General features: G+C 29.8%; 1 long non-coding RNA gene across 4 annotated transcripts; it reads right to left on the minus strand.

The window, feature by feature from the left end:
- Nucleotides 1-1392: 1392 nt before the first annotated feature.
- Nucleotides 1393-12846, minus strand: LOC134680744 (uncharacterized). Of its 4 annotated transcripts, none has more exons than XR_010100493.1 (8): nucleotides 12831-12846; nucleotides 8921-9115; nucleotides 7650-7724; nucleotides 6107-6197; nucleotides 5631-5665; nucleotides 4698-4787; nucleotides 2974-3091; nucleotides 1393-1714 (listed from the first exon to the last, which is right to left on the minus strand). It is a non-coding gene; the product is annotated as an uncharacterized LOC134680744 (long non-coding RNA). The 4 variants fall into 4 exon arrangements; XR_010100496.1 differs by lacking the exon at nucleotides 12831-12846 and adding an exon at nucleotides 12440-12463; XR_010100495.1 differs by having other exon boundaries at nucleotides 1394-1714; nucleotides 4715-4787.
- Nucleotides 12847-13149: the final 303 nt, after the last annotated feature.

Consider the following 13149-nt stretch of genomic DNA (forward strand, 5'->3'; position numbering starts at 1 on the left):
GTCATTTATCATAATTTAAAACCATTACATATTGCTTGGAATGTATCTAATAACCACAGACACAGCATACACACTGTATGTTTGAATATTGGAAAATACATTCAGACAAGATCTTTGAAAAAGACATAACATACTGACGATATCTAAGAATCACAGACAATTCATACATGTATACATGTAGATCATTTCTAAGAAACCCATATAATTCACACAGATTGTATCCTGATCTAGTTTTACTTGGTGGGAATAGTAAAGTTATCATCTAATAATAAAATCATTTCACATATGCTAAGTCTAATTCAGGCATTTTATTACACTCAATTGAGTCAATTCTTTGTGTAAACAGTAAATGTGACTTTGATTATGACAGTATAATCCTGTTGAAGCAATTGTCTCTCTCGTTTCTTTCTTTTCCTCCATTATTTTCTTTAAGATGCAAATTATATTTAAAAGCCATATCAATTATTGGAACAGGTTTCCTTTTTGAAGAAGACGTTTCTAAGTTGAAAAACTTGTGGCTAATCCATTTGTAATTTTTGAACAATAAAATACTAGCTTTTCTTTTAATATACATATTGGATAAAATCAAATCAATCAAAACAAGTTTAATTAATTTTTTTTTTTTATTATCATAAAACTTTCAATTTTTCCTAATTTGCATACAGTTAATATATTTTTCATGCATAACATTAAAGTATATAACAAAATAGACCAACATGTAACCAATTAAATCATATATAAAAAGAGGTCACAATGTGGTTTGGAGAGATTTTTTTTTATAGAAAGACTAATTCAATCGACATTTTTAGAAACATTCTATTCTATTATAGAGCAAACAAATTTATTATCAATTGATAAATTGTGACTTTTGGACTTTCTGTCTTGTAATTCTTTTGACTTATTTCTGTTTTTCAACACATAATGTCAACAATCAATGAGCATAACATGTGAATAGTCAATTCCAGTTTAAATATTCATTATATTTGAAGTAAAATTATTGGTTAACTTATCATAATCATTATGTCTGTCTTTCTGTATTCCCAACATTTAACACTTGCATTGTTATGTATAATAAAACAGATGATAAAGCATCCTCTATGCAATGAAGAAAGTTCCCAATGAAAACTGAGATTTAGAGCATACCTGAATTTTACCAGAAGAATCACTGGAGTGATACTTTCCAAAGTAGTTTTGTATGGAGTCTTCATACATATTTTTTTCTTTTGAAATTCATATTTAATGTGTGCCAAGATTATTTAATCTTTATCTAGAGAGGCATCCATTGTTGACAGGCCTTATGGAAAATATATTTTACAAAACTAAATATAATTGGAGGGGGGAGAATAATACTACACATATCAAAGAACCAAGAAGTAAAATACACAGTTCATAACTACAAGGTATTCAAGTATGACATCTTAATATTATAAAATACAAAACCCAAAGAAAGTAACCTTACTAAAAACTTAAAATAGTTGTCAATGCTACTCAAGTAGGAAAAGGTATAAAAAAACCGTCTCAAACGTATTTAAAAATGAGTAAAACGTAATTACAAAACAGATATATCAGAAAAATACAATTCCTGAATTTAACATTAGTCTATCATAGTGGTAAAATATAAAACAAAAACTCAAAACTAAGTGCAATAATAGTTTTCCCTGTTCTTTAAAATTGTTGACACTTATATGGCAAGCTCTAAGAAGTCTTCATAAACCTAAAATAAAATTACTTTCATGTAAAATTCACAAAATCTGGTTTAATTTTTGAAATAAACATTTTGAAAGAAAAAAAAAGTTTGAACTATTTATATTACATTTCCACAAGATGACTGGCTTTCCCAGTGATATATCAAACTCAAGTTGGTATGGTGTCTTTTTCTAATCTTCTGGTTTGTACATGTCGCAAAAAATACCTTTTTTGGTTTAAAAATATTTTACCAAATATAATTTATTATACGACTGGAAAATCTTTGGCTTGCAAGGTAGATCCAACTATCAAAACATTTAAGTGTAATCAAGCATATTTAAATTTAATTAAAAAAAATACCCTTTTATAATAAAGGGCAGATAATTACATTGATTTGATAGGACAATTTGTGTTTAGTTCTAATGGACAGACAGACTGACAGAGTGAGATCTATATTCACCTCAAAAACTCAATAAGTTGGATACGGACACGATAATACCAAGGCAAGAGGTTTAAAACAATAATCTTCAATAAATTTAGTATACAGTACAATGTAACAATTATAACAGAATTATTTATTTTTGATTTTGTATCTGGAAAATTAAAACTATACCAGTAAAGTCTCTTCTCGTTTTGAAATTTAAAGGAAACCAAACTAAAAAATACTGTGAGAAAGCAGTAAAGGTAGATTTTTTGTTCATGTCCATTTTGAATTGATCAAATGTTTTATTCATCCCAGGGAAACTGTTTGGAGCAGCATATCCAGTCTGCCTTACTTCACCAGAGTACTAAGCAGATTTTCCATTGGTCAATAAAACATTAAATCTCCATGAAAATATGTAAAAAAAAAAAAGTAAAAATACAAAAATACTGAACTCCGAGGAAAATTCAAAAAGGAAAATCAAAATTCAAAAGGCAAAATCAAAAGTCCAAACACATCAAACGAATGGATAACAACTGTCATATTTCTGACTTGGTACAGGCATTTTCTAATGTAGAAAATGGTGGATTGAACCTGGTTTTATAGCTAGCTAAACTTCTCACTTGTATGACAGTCACAAGATGAATTGAAACATTTTCCAATATGCCTTAATAAAATGGATTTTAATGAAGTTGTTATATAGATATAGGAAGATGTGGTGTGAGTGCCAATGAGACAACTCTCCATCCAAATAAAAATTTAAAAATTAAACCATTCATATGTCTCATATTGAAAGTTTTTTTTCAGATCAAATAATCCTAGATAAATTTCAGTTTTAAAAAATATTTTTTTGGGGTGATTGATACCATTGTAGGTCCTGGATTTCTTTCAATATCACCATACAGCAACTGATCGCTTTAATATTCACTGTTGTTAGGGTAGATGTTCTTTTGGTTAAAATACTACTCACAACTTCATTACTCTCTGAAACAATATACACATAGATATATATTTATATCAATAGATAAAGACAAGAGATAAAGAGTTTTAAGTTGCAATATATACACACTCTTTAACTTGATTGACTTTCTCAGATCTTTTTTTTTTTAAACTTAAGTTTGCTTTAACAAGTTAAAAGTACATAAAGAGTGGATGATGAACTGCAATAATTTATATAATATAACATGCACTTCAATCACCATGTTTGAGATTTTTTTTATAGGTCCGGTAAGGGCCGATTTTGGCCTCAAATTTCAGGTTCATCTGACGAAAGATTTTTACCACTTTTTAAAAACTATTTCATTTGAATTAATAGTTTTTGTGAAAGATTTCAACTGATTTAGTCATTAAAAAACGTTCCAATTCAAGCTCAAATATGAAAAATCTACCAAATATGCTGAAAAATGTCACCTTTTCAGATGTTTTTTGTCAAAAATGAAAGTGGCCGCATCCGTGTTCATCCTCAACCTTTATATATGTTTTGTATTATCATAAAATACAACTTACATTTTAATATAAAGGATGAACACGAATGCGGCTACTTTCGCTTTACATGAAAACCGTCTAAAATTTGACTAAAATGCTAGAACTGTTAAGATTTCAGTGGTGCTAGTACCTGATGTATGTGCATTGTATTGTCAAGAACAGCCAGTATTTATGTTGCAGATGCATTCTACTGTCCAATAAATAACTGAAAGTTTACATTTCAACAATTTTGTAAAACTGCTATAGTTTGGGGCCAAAAAGGGGTCTTAAACTATCAACAAATTTTGTTTGTGCAAATGTGAATAATTCCTCAAACTGAATTTAAAATATAAGTCTGTTGTCAGATTGAAAATGGTGACAATGATTGACAATTAAAAAAAAAACAGATATCAAACTTTACTTTGAAATAAATTCAATGTTCTGGCGTAAAGTGCTTAACTGACAGTTCATCATTTGAAGTGAGCAACATCAGTGTACTGAATTCTGCCTTAGACTCTTTATTTGTGCAAAATAACATTATCAAAAACTATATTTTCATTTTGAAAAACATATTTTGGTAATACATGTACCAGATGTTGACTTGACAATGATAAAACATGGACCAGATATGGATACGTAAAATCCATGTGCATTTATAAAGCACGATTGAGTAAAAGTAGCTCTTTCCACATTATTTCATCATCAAAATACTAGAAATGAAAGTTAGATAAACGTATCAATGATAATTTTAATAGCATTTTTGATGAGCATTGATAGATTATTAAATTTCCCACCTGCACACATACTGACAAGATCAAACGTTGTTTTAATGACCTTTTAAATTTTTGTTATCAAATCATATTTATAAAACATTTACTAACATATTTCTAATAACTTTAATCTTTTTGAAAAAAGAAATCAGATGTAAACAGCTGACATATAGGAACTTCCAAATGTTTTGGTGAATTGTATTAATATGACCGTCTCTTAAGAAAGCTGAAAAGTAGATGAAGGTATCATGCTTATCCCAGACATACAATGTCTGGACAAATTTCATTTGTAAGGAATATATGACCGTTTTAGAAGCCATGTTATTTATTGTTTCCAATTAAAAAAAAATGTTAACTTGTTATTATACACTACCAAATGCTCTATGTGTATCAATCTCGTCACAGAAACTCCTCTCTTCCTCAACAGCAATTTCTTTATTCCGTATCTAATAAAAAGAAAATCGTATTGAATTAACCACCCACTCTACATAATTTTTTTATATGATGTATTGAAAACAAATGAATTAAATGCTTGTTGAAAACTGTATGTATTTTTGTTCCACAGTTCAAATTCACGTTAGGCAAATAAAGATCCAAATTTTCATTCTTTTGATCAAAATGTTTTTGTAATTTTCTTAAACTGCAAATATAGGCAACAAACTACCTGTGGGATAGTTTTAATCCGTAAATGGAAGGTCATGGACTTAGAACCAACCTAAATTTGAACCCCTGTATTCTAGTGTATATCAATTTTCCTTAAGTTCAGATTTAAACACCATACAGCAGAATTAAATCCATATTAATCAAAGATGTTCACTAGTTAAGTTTTTAAATTTTGTCAGATTTCGTAATTCCTCTATAGTTCTATCCAATTGAAGACAAAAATGCAACATTCATTTTTCTTTTCAGAATCTTTAACATTCTGGAAAGAAGTCATTTGTACAAATTTTGAATTCTTGTAATTTTAGCTTCCTAGCATTTTGTAATTATTATAGTGTTTGGAAAGTAAGACTTGTCAATGATTAAGATATCGAAATTCAAGAGATAATTTTCCCCACAAATTTTCAATAGCCTATATCGCATGATATATCTCAAACAAACAAAAAAAGCACAAACAAGACAGTTATTAATTGTTTTTTGCTCTTTTGTTCTTTATTAATCACATATCAATATTTACCAGTTTGATGAAAAGCTTGATATTTTGAAAAGGAGATGAAAACATCCTTTAAGTAATTTACCATATTTTCAAATGGTGTGATGAATTCTGAATGTGTATATATATAACTAACCCGAAATGTAGAATATCTGACTGTCTGAATGTTGCCTACAAAAAAAATGAAGGCATAAGCATATAAATTCTTATTTATTTTTTGCTTATAAGAATAAAAAATGCACATTGAAGACCTATTGGTGGCCTTGGGCTGTTTTCTTCTCTTTGGTTGGGTTGTTGTCTCGTTGACACATTACCCCTTTCCATTCTTTATTGTAAGTTGATCATTCAATAAATGTGATAAGCCTCAGAAAATTAAATCTATTTTTTCATGTTTGTAGCTAGCTGTTGTCTGTTTCTCACATTAAGAAATATGTCTTGCATTACACTGCATATATAGTTAAATAAATGCATTCAAGATACATTGTAATGGAGTCTAAATATATTCTTTATGTGATTTTGGAAGCAACACTATTAATGGATGGAAATGCAGAGATCTGATATTTATGCAGTTCAATATATATATTCATATATATCAGCCATATACAACAATACCTGATAAATACTATGTAAACCTTTGTTTGTTAGGATGACAGCCACATCCTCAGTGAACTCAAACACTAGATCACTCATCTATACCCTGTTTCTAAAAAATAAATAATGCAATGTATCAAATATGAGATGAAGGTACTAAAACATTCAACAGTTTTAAACTAAAAGATAAGGAATTACAGTAGTTGTACAATTATTAAGTAGTTTTGTTGGTAGTTATTTTTTACGGCTCATGTGTGAGTGAGTCTTCTTCAAAATTATATCAATGTATTATCATGTGATGTAAAATATATATGTTGTGTCCAAAAGTAATTTATGAACAGGAGTTTCTTCTCCACGGCGATCACTGCTTTATTATATAGAGAGTCTCCATCGGCGAGAAAATTACTGTCCTATCCCCGAGTACTCTTATTAAATTAAAGTATTAGATGACTAACAAGTTTGTCTGACGACTGAAACAATATCCGTACGCCTTTATTTTTCGTTTTTCTCCTAAATAACCCAAACTGAATGAAAAAGAATAGATGACAAATGCCACTATGCATAATACCTATAGAACACAGAGGCATGAGGATTAATTTATTGTGGAAGGAAGAGAAGCTACACACAGAATGAGGTCTTCTGGTTTAATAGTATAGACTATAGATGCCAACTCAAACCTTTTTGTATTTTTTTCTGGAGAAGCCCTTTGTAAATTTTATTACAAATAAAATAATTCATAATGGAGCAAAAGAAAAGATAAACACATAAAGAGTAATGCATCAATGACCAACCCTGATATTTATAAGTTAAGAATTAGGAATAAAGTTTGAATTTTCGCGGATTAGTTATTTAACATTCAATATTTAGGAATCAAAATACAGCATTTCTTTTTTCATCAAAGATTATATAAGCACTTTATTTTCGAAAATGTATAGACGTTCAAACATTTGCCATGCATGAAGCTGGTGTAAAACGAATTTATGGTATAATATCTTTAATTCCTATATTATTATAAATGGTCATTTGTAGTCATACTATTCAAAATAATATGAAAACTGTTTTTTCTTTCTTTTTTCTACCAATCTCATCTGAAGGCACTCTGTCAATGTGAATTTGTTCCACCTAACAGAACTTCCAGTTGAAACTTTATTATAAACAATGTCATAATACCTGTACCTGTTGGAACAAATATTTGATACTATTTATTCCGTTAGGAACACCTACTGTAATATAGGGTTATTGCATGAATCTTGGGGAATATTGTCCCGAGTAGAATTTTATATTGCACGAGCTTGCGAGTGCAATATATGATCTACGAGGGACAATATTCCCCAATATTCATGCAATAACCTTTTTATTGTATAGCAATATAATATTTGAAAGTAAATATTGGTTTGAACTGAGTTTTTGTCTTTGATGACGTCATGAATTTTGAAGATTTATTGCACTAGTGCAATAATGGAATTTATTGCACGCTAACTTTTGGTTACTTTCTGTGGGAAATATTATATTGCTATACAATAATAGTTCTTCTTGTGGAAATAATATTCCAGAATAGTTTTACCATTGGGAACTTATATTCTGTAACAACACTCCTCCTTTTGGCAGGGGCTCCCATTGATTTCTTCATTTCTATACACTGTAAACAAAATTCCAATAAAATGAATTTTATTAACCAATAACAAAAATATGATATATTTTATTTTTAAGATATAATTATTCATTCATGTGATATGTGGGGAAAACTATTTTTATATTTTGTGGGTGTATCTCTTTAACATTTTTGAAGGATGATTGCTTATAGAATTGTATACAGTATTGTTGATTCGATCATCTTTATGTTGTTCATCTGAGTCTGAGTGTCATGTAATAAAAATGTAATCTCTACACAAAGTATGTTTATTTTCCATAGAAACAGATAGCCTTTTGAAATACTGAGGATGGCTTGTAATTTAATTATCATCATGATCATTAAATTCATAGACAACACTGTGAGTGTCATTTTAAACTTAAAGAGAGATAGTAACTAAAACTATAGCACTTATATGTAAACGAGCTCTTCTGCTGCAAATTTCATTAAGAGTGGTCTTTTTGGGGCAGCTGTAGAGGCAATATTTGTTCTGGCAATTTGCAAGTTTATTTTATTTGTCTACATGATTAATTTTCTTATGCTTGATTTGTTCAGAACAGTATACATTTTGTCTTGTATCTACAGTGTATCCCGTTTTATTTTAGAAAAATGAACAATGTCACTCTCATGAAAGAATTTTATGTGTGCAAGACTTTCCAACATACATGTATATGGCCTCTTATAAATAATTATCACATAACTTTTTCAAATTCTGCAATCAAAATACCGGGACCCTTCCTGATGCAATGTATAACTAAGTTTGGGTACATCTATGTTTTGTTTATTAAATGTAAAGTAAATGTAAAAATTTTGATTACAAAATCAGACGCCACAACCATTTTAAGACTCACTCACTGTATATATATTATATATATATGACTGTATATATAATTCTTAAGAAATTAGAGAAAAATGTTATTTTTGTTACTTGCAATTGATCTTTCATATCTTGCCCTGCATAACTCGACTATCCTAACTCGCCTATACACCTCGCTGATAAGGAGCCCTATGTTTTACTGTGTAATGTCATCAATTTCAGCAGATCTGAGGGGTTGCACTTGCCAAAATTACAGATGGATGATATAGGGATTTCTATGTATCTCCCAAAACTTTGTTTGTAGGGACTAGGGGATATAAAAAAAAAAGTCACATTCAACTGGAATATATTCCATTCATTCATATAATAATAGACATCATTTTCATACCTTTATATCAAAGGTGGTCTCAGTTTGGTCTCCTGTTACATGCATAGCAAGTCTCACCACTTCAGCATAGGTCATCTTTGATTAAGTTTTAGCCCCAGGTATGCACAGTATTCTAACAGGGTCTTCCATCATTAACATTGGTACAACTTGCTTCAGGTTGGAATATCCTCAAATTAAAATGCTTTTCAACCTTTTCTGAAGTTTGTAAATCATATATATAAATAAATATAAGCCGTAAAAAAAAGTTTTTTTAGATCCACCATAGATTTGGATATTTTTCCATTTTATAATAATGGAGCATAAATAATTGTAACTCAAGACCAGAAACAGTGAAAAAAGTCAAATTTGAACTTAACCTGTGTTTTGTTGTAATAAGCAGTGTATAAGTTTTATAACATTTGTTGAGACAAATTAAAGTTAGAGACTAGAAAAGAGGTTTAGCAATTGGTGCGAGGACACAGTTATTGTCCTTTGATTTTCGTTGTCCACATATATATATTCCCTAGTGTGAACAGTGTATTACTTGCCAATTTTTTTCATACCCTTTTCTAATTTATTTCTTGACATTTTATGCATGAAATATTAAGTAAGGGGATGAAATTACATGATAAAAAATTTGGGTGCTGAATTTTTATGTTAAGGTAGCACAATACAAAGATTTGATGACTCCAACTCCCAAGTTATAAAATCCTGTAACTTTCTTAATAATGCTTGAAAATTTATAAAAGTGGTAGTTTTGGATAGCTAACAGATTACTCGTTCAAATTAATGCAATGTTTGTATTATGCAACAATTATGTAACCAATTATAATGTTAACTGTGTCCAAAATATTTTTCACCAAATTTCCACTTTCAAATGAAATTAGCTTCTGCATAGGTATCCCTAGAGGGTTGATTTTATCATATGTTGTTCCTATGGCCATTACCTACAAAAGGGTGTCTCAGATTTCAGATAGAATGTATAGAACAAATTTTACACCTAATTAAACATTATCTTCTTTTATGTGGTTAGGATGTTTACACTGATTTGAGATTTATGAGAAAATAAAATACTATAGAGACAATCTGAGACACTATTTTGAAGCCCATTATGTGTTGTTTAAGATTCTGTTAAAATTTTCTGTATAGTTGAAGAGATGAAAGAGCTAAATTCATTCAAGTGAACTTACCCAGATTTTGCCACTAATTACATAATAGTTGATTACATAATGATTGCATAATAAAAATATTGCATTCATTTTAAAGATTAATCTTTTATCTATCTATATATACCTCTTTTATTATTTTCTATGCATTCATAAGAAAGTTACAGCATTTCAAAGGTTGGTGATCGGAAGTAAAAAAATCTTTGTATTGTGCTACCTTAAGTAGTGATTTGGTCCAGTGGAAAAGGGAAAAAAATAGTATGTCTGAAGCTGTCAAACTGAATTTTAGACATCCTTAACACAGAATTGTCAATATTTTGAGTTAGAGAGCTGGTAGAAGTTTCTATAATTTTGCTTTATTTGTCCCAATAGTAGTACACTACACTGTAAAATCTTTTTGAGATTGAACAAGTGCGATTTTTTTTAATTTGAATGTACAATGTATTGTCTAAAAGAAATGCACTACGAAATAACTCTACTCTGGCCTAAGAGATGAAATCAGTAAATGTAGATTCTGTACTTTGGCAACTTCCCTGAATGGTTTACTGGTCTCAATAAAAGTAAAGGATTTAAATCTGTGTTTGATAGAAATTCTGTCATTTTACGGCTAAATAAGCAGTTTAAAGCAGTTTCCATGTTGATGGGTTACAGGCATGCTGACTTTTTATTTGAAGGCTTTTTATGTTTTGATATTTGTGTTTCTGTGCTCAATTCAAATTCTATTACCCATTAGGTGAACTCCGAATCTAGAGAAAAGTAGATTATCACAGAAAAATGTGCAAAATATGTTTTATGCATGGCCTTGGTTAACCGGCCTGTTTCATGCACATTGTATGTGAAATGTGAAGAGCTTTGTACATAAAATCTGTAGTCCATCATAAATATTTCACTAAATCTATAAAAAAGCAGTCTTCTTTAGAATAGTTAGTGGTTCAAATATATATGCCAATTTAGACTAAAACTGCATGCAAGTTTTCCTTGAAAAGTGAAAAAAAACTGTGCATTAGACCATGCTGTCTGCAAAAAAAGTTGAATGCAAGAGTATTTGTGCAATTAGACTTCTTGTATCATAACATTCTAGCATAGAAATGAACAAAAAATAACAAATTTCAATTTCTCATAGCTCCTGTATGAATTTTTATATGTATTAAAATATGTGCTACCGCCTAAATCGACTCTAAATAATCTTTAATCTTACATTTTATACTCATAATCATGTGGAATGCTTTTTGTAACTTTTCTTTACATTTAAAGTACATTTAATACATATGGAAGAATAATTTATTGTAAAAAAACTTCAAAAACTTGAAATTGGGTGAAAAAATTGCATGTTTATGTGACAACAGTAAAAGTTAGAGACCACTTTTACCAGCAGGCAGCTGCAGTGGTCTGGGAACAATGTATTTTAATAGGAAATGAATCGGATAGACTCTTCAGTATAATGTTGACAAAATCTTGGACTCCACGGTCCATGAGACTTCCAAGACTTGGAGATTAATGGATTTTGGTGGCGTATTCTTATAGAAAAAAATGTTGGAACTGCTGAGGCTATACATTGACCACATAGTTCTAAAGTTTTATCATAAAATTAATTAGATATATTTTGTCATATAAAATGTCCAAAATAAGTGTGATTTATAAAAAGTTCTATAATGTTTTTGAATTTGGACTGCAATCAGCGCCGTTTTTTAATTACCCTGTTTGCATTCTGTGATAAAATGAATGTGATAATAACAAATTTAAAGTGACATACTATAAGTTTGATACGCTGGCATCACTAGTTTGAAAGATATTTTATTGATATTATCGGAAATTATTAAGATAATAGTGAATATGTTTTTTAACACATGTTTGGTACCGTATTGTATCTTTATTACCTATGTATGGAACGACAATAAAATCACTGAGTATCAGCTACAATTAGTTAGTGTCCAGTCCCGCCAATATATATGTATTTTTATGGGATGCATAAAAAAGTTATATTTATATTTATTTATTCATTCTGTCTTTGGATTCAGGTTCCAGACATTTTTTCAAATTGTATCCATTTATATGAGAGGGGGTAGAAGGGGTCCTGATCCTGAAATCCCGGGCTAAAATATACCTCATCCCGAAATCCCGGGCTTAAAAACACGAAATCCCGAGGTCCCGAAATTCGAATAAGGAATTCCCGGATCTTGAAAGGGTCAATCCCAAAATCCCGAGGTTAAAAACACCCGATCCCGGAGTCCTGATAAAGGTCCTATCCCCCCTCTTATACATATGGTTTGATTGGTGATTAATTCAGTGGTAAAAAAAATCACACCAGACACATTATCTAATTCATGAATAGACTAAAAAAATACAAAATTGTGGCAAAATATTTTTTATAGACCAGATCACGGCACTTGTTTCTATCCATGCGAAGACCCACTATCAAACGGTATATTTACGTAAATATATTTTACAGTGGGTCTTCCCATGGATAGAAACAAGTGCCTGTGGACCAGATACATAACCCAAGACGGAAATAGATTGCCACTAAATACTGACCTCTATAGAGAAACGATTCAGTTCTTAAACTTCTTCTTTAATGAAAAATCTAGTGCTCTAGCAGGTCCGTGGTGATTTTAGTTGACAAGCCGAAGTCCCTGTAGTTTAATTTAATCTTTTAATTCTAGAACTGAATTTGCTTACTTTTTTATGTAACAATTTTTAAAAATATTGCAATCTTGCAATAGGTACTACATATCTGCATGTTTATATATTTTAACAGCGTATATTACCATTTCAAAAGAGAGAAAAAAGCGATTGGTTTATTTTTTTAAAATTTGTTATCAGTACTAAAAGATTTTGTTAGACCGTACTTGCTAGACTTCAAAGCACTATGGTATTATATGTTAACGTTAGCGATTGGTTGATCGCACTGTTAAGTTTTTGTTAACGATATTATCAGAAATTTGTTAGACCGCACGGTCTCACGGTCTTACTTTGTTAGTTATATAAGAAGACTAAAAAACCTAATATATTTCTTATAGTAAAAGATAAAAAGTATAGGATGGGGTGTAAATTTAGGTTATTTAAAGACTAATCCCAAACAGCGAC

This window comes from Mytilus trossulus, chromosome 8, assembly GCF_036588685.1.
Source record: "Mytilus trossulus isolate FHL-02 chromosome 8, PNRI_Mtr1.1.1.hap1, whole genome shotgun sequence".
Classification (NCBI taxonomy): Eukaryota; Metazoa; Mollusca; class Bivalvia; order Mytilida; family Mytilidae; genus Mytilus; species Mytilus trossulus.